Here is a 5,000-nt window from a genome sequence, read left to right on the forward strand (position 1 = left end):
ACACACACACACACACAGTTGCTGGTGTTTGCCTTAGCCATAATGAGCTAAATGAAAAATCAACTGAAAGGCTCTTTCTCCCAGCACACACAGGACTGCGGTAGATAAGTCTCAAAGTTTTCCACGTAAACAAACAAACACCAAACATCTCTTTGGGGCATGAATACCAGGCGGAGCAGACCACAACATAAATGGTTGAAATCTGATCAGAAACCAAAGTTGCATGGTTGAAATTGAAATCCACTGTAAGCAGAGGCTGGTGGATGGCAGTGTTGGCTGGTGGAAGGCTGTGCTGTAACGGCCCTGCTGGTTGTTGGTTGAGCGGGGAGGGGTGGGAGTACATCTCTACGTACGGGCGGCCTTGTGTGCCACATTGTTAATGGCATTATGGGTTATGATTAGGCTTTTCTAAATCATATTGTTTAAATACACAAATAAAGAGGCACACATATATTCTCTCTCTCTCTCTCTCTCTCTCTCTCTCTCTCTCTCTCTCTCTCTCTCTCTCTCTCTCTCTCTCTCTCTCTCTCTCTCTCTCTCTCTCTCTCTCTCTCTCTCTCTCTCAGACCTTTATGGTATTAATCACTTCAAATGTATTTATTATAATTATAATTATTAATGATCAATTATCTTACAAGTGTAAACTACAACAAAGTTTATACTTCAACAGATGTTTATTTTACTTCCAGCACCCTTGAGCACATATTTGCAAAACCCAATATTCATCGGAGATATTGGCCTTGCACAGATGCTACACTGAGAGTTCAGCAGACTCCACTGATTTATTCAAATGAGAATCGGAAAAGGTAGCGGAAAAACAACCGACTTTTTCACATTCACCAACCCCTCGACGATTGCAGCAAAGCACCGCAAATACAAATGAACTTAATGTGAGCAAACATTGCACCAAACACAAACGTGGGCTCCTAGAACTCAAACGCCTACGGTCAATAAACGTGTCCTGAGCTTCGCTTTTCCTGACGACTAAAACACTTCCCCCCCCCCCCGCCTAAACACTAGCCCTCGGCCAAACAGCTGTTGGAAGATATAATCAAAAGGATTGTATCTTTGACATGAAGGGTTGAAAAACAACGGCCGAGCTCGGAGGAGTCTTTTCGAGACTTTGACTAGGATTGACGCGGCTATAAGGAAACGCGTTGGACTCCGACGTTTCCTCCTGGTATTCCTTAGGATGTGGGAGTTGGATGAGGGCTGTGTGAGTGTTGCATGTGGGATCCCGCCTCATTGACTCCTTTATCTGAAATCCCCTCTCCTCTCCCCGGACGCGGAGGAAACACGGCCTCCCGGAGCATTCAGGGATGACTGAACGAATACCGAACGCTGAGACCTCATGCGAACAGATTAGAATTTTTGCTAACAAGATTGACGACGGAGGAGATTGTGGCAAACACACACGCGCGCACACACACACACACACACACACACACACACGCACGCGAGCATGTACACACATGCAAGCACACAAAGACACATGCGCAAACACACACACACACGCAGACACACGCACACACACGCACGCAGATACGCACACACACACAAGACACACACACACACACACACAGTCATTAACCTGGTGCTCATTTCTATGGCGATCAATCTCTGCCCCGCCCCTAGCTATCCCCCGCTGCCGGCGCACTCTCTGCTTCGCTTGTTGACAAGGAGCAGTCCGCCGATTAGTCCCCGGGGGGGGGGTCGTCGTGGCAACATCCATCACGAGGCTAACCAATCACGTCAGGTTGTGTTGTACAGTCAAACAGGGACTCGCTCACTCTCTCTCTCTCCCTCTGTCAGTCGATCCGGATGTCTCTCTCTCGTGTCCAGAGTCAAAGGTAGGTAAAGGTAACCTTAAAGGAAGGCAGGTATTAGGGCTGCTGCGTGGACCAATGATGTAATCTCATCGCGCTGCGGTGATACAGATCACCGTGGTGGATGCACACACCCTTTGACGGTGTGCAGGGCAGCGTGTGTGGTGCTGAATGTCTCTGTAGGTGGCTGTGTTTGTGTGTGTGTGTGGCTGTGTGCCTGTGTGTGTGCGTGTGCGCCTGTGTGTGTGCCTGTGTGTGTGCGTGCGTGTGCGTGTGTGTGTGTGTGTGTGTGTGTGTGCCTGTGTGTGCGTGTGTGTGTGTGTCTGTGTGCCTGTGTGTGCCTGTGTGTGCCTGTGTGTGCCTTTGTGTGTGTGTGTGGCTGTGTGTGTGTGTGTGTGTGTGTGTGTGTGTGTGTGTGCCTGTGTGTGCGTGTGTGTGTGTGTGTGTGTGTGCCTGTGTGCGTGTGTGCCTGTGTGTGTGTGTGCCTGTGTGTGTGTGTGCCTGTCTGTGTGTGTGCGTGTGTGTGTGTGTGTGTGTGTGTGTGCCTGTGTGTGTGTGTGTGTGTGCCTGCCTGAGTGTGGCTGACTTTGAGTGACACCGCTCTGGATTGATGGATTGGAAGAGAAAAGGAGGGAAATGAGGGCATTTGAAAGAGTGCTTCGGGGCAAAAAATAGACAGACAGTCAGACGGACAGAATTGTAATAAATCACGAATCAGATTAAATTAGAGAAACGTTGAAGCCTTCATAGGAAAAAGGCACGGGATGGTATTCTCATTGCAAATATCCCTAATAAAACACATAATAACAAATGGCCTCCGCCAACAAAGTATCGCTCAGCTCACAAAGGTCACAGCACAGCTGACCGCATGACTTCTCCTAGAAACATTCATCCCACCAAATGTTTAAACATCCTCGTTAAGCCACGTGTTGTTCGGATTCCTCTCCCTTGGTGTCACTTACATCGCAAAATACGTTCTGGGACCCGATGACGGAGAGGTGGAATTAATGGAGCAAAGTAAACAGATCAGCATCCGGATTTCATTTGATTGCTTTATTTTTGCGCAGCGATGAAGTTGACGTTTAACTGCCGTCCACGACACAGAACATATAGTTATAAACACAGGGAGAGAAACAGTGTTGCTTTTTCAAAGTTGTGTTGTTCTTTTGGATGGATCTCAGGTTACATCCCCCCACCCACTAAGGTGGTGCTGGAACAAGCGAGGGAGATAACATAAATCAACATACATTGACATCCGCTGCTGCATATATTGACTGCGAATCATTGCGGCAAAACAATGGAACGCAGGAAGGAGAATACGCCTTTATGGAATGCTACTGCTTATCAAAAACAAACAGATGAATGCAAGAAAATGGAATAAAAAGAGAGGACCTGGCCCAGCGACGCAAGCCGAGCCGAGGCGACTGGGGGTCCATCCCCCACTGGGGGCCCAGCGGCTGTTTGCCCATGAGCAAGCCAAAGCGACAGAAAGATCTCAAAACTATTCAACAAAAGAGTACACAATCTCCATGAAAGGAACCGTGGTGTAAACAAATCGCTGTAGCGTCAGAGCGAGCGAGAGCGAGAGCGCGCGAGAGAGAGAAATACATTTCAGCATTGCTATATATTGGCACAAATTCGCAATTATCTACAAAAACACAGATTTTATTACTTCATTCTAACAATTGGAATAATTTTGATATAATGCAATGCATCTTTTTTGTTTTGTTTACAACTTAACACACTGCTTTAAAATATATAATAAGTGAGTCTTTATCTAGGTTACAAAGGACGTCTCCCAGACACCCCATTATAGACAAACTCAGGGTTCACTCAATATGTTATTTTGTTTCTTCTGGTCAACCAGATAACCAGAGAGAGAAATAGAGAAAGAGAGAGAGAGAGAGAGAGAGAGAGAGAGAGAGAGAGAGAGAGAGAGAGAGAGAGAGAGAGAGAGAGAGACGTCTGAACCTCTGCTGAGTATGGTAATAAATAAAAACCTAAATATAGAATTAGGGCCGATACTAGCTTTGATTAAACTATAAAACACATCATGCTTCCCCTTATGCATGTGAAGTGATATAAGAAAATAAATAGAGGTATAGCCTCCCTCCCCCCCAATACACACACACACACACACGCACACACACACACACGCACACACACACCCTCCCTTCCTTGACACCACAAGACAGTCGATCTAGTCCCAATAGAATGGGGTCGGCTGGCAACCAGGTTCAGTGTAAATTAAACAGTAAGCAAGCCAAGCACAGTTGAATACCACTGTAGAGGCCAGATGGTACGCACTACGCACACTGCAAAACGGTCCTGTGTGTATGGCTCACTGCTGCCTCTAGTGGCCAGACAGCAGAAGGCCCACAGGAGGATAACACATTTCAAATGTTTACAGACCAATACAACATGAAATACAAACATGAAACAGAAATCACACCTGCACATGCGAATGTAAGCTACCCAGGAGACTGTGTGGTGTGTGTGTTGTGTGTGTGTGTGTGTGTGTGTGTGTGTGTGTGTGTGTGTGTGTGTGTGTGTGTGTGTGTGTGTGTGTGTGTGTGGCTTGTCTAAATGGCCGTCTGCAGTTCTGATATTTTGAGGTGCCTCTCTCTCTCTCTCTCTGTTCCCACTTGAGAAAATCACGTTTTTTCCACAACTCCAAAAAGATATTATCGTTTTTTAAAAAAATAAGAAAATAAATCGTGATTCGGAACAAATCATATCACGTCCCCAGGGAGATGAGAGCTCTCCGTTGGGGACCGTCTGGAGAGGAAAAGGTGTCCTGCAGCTCCAGACACGCAGCTTGTAATAACAGGCATCACTTTACCTACTCCTACGGTGGCTGGGCAGGGACATGTGGGGCTAAGAAAAGAAAGGCAGAGCAACAGCTAGAATAGAAATCATTGAGCGTCTATAGCTACTTAAAACTGCTTCATTATTGTAAATATGGGCAGTGAAAATATAAACCCTTGCAAATGTTCTCTATCTCTTTTCATTTCAGCCCAGATTTGTCATCCTGTGTTTTCGTCTTCCTATCTGTGAATAGATCATTATTTTTTACTGTGATTTTCTCTATTACTTTATATATTGTACTGTTTATGTACTGTAACTTTAATTCTCTCACACACTCACAAAAAAACACACACACACACACACACA

The sequence above is a fragment of the Gadus chalcogrammus genome, chromosome 22, assembly GCF_026213295.1.
Source record: "Gadus chalcogrammus isolate NIFS_2021 chromosome 22, NIFS_Gcha_1.0, whole genome shotgun sequence".
NCBI lineage: Eukaryota > Metazoa > Chordata > Actinopteri > Gadiformes > Gadidae > Gadus > Gadus chalcogrammus.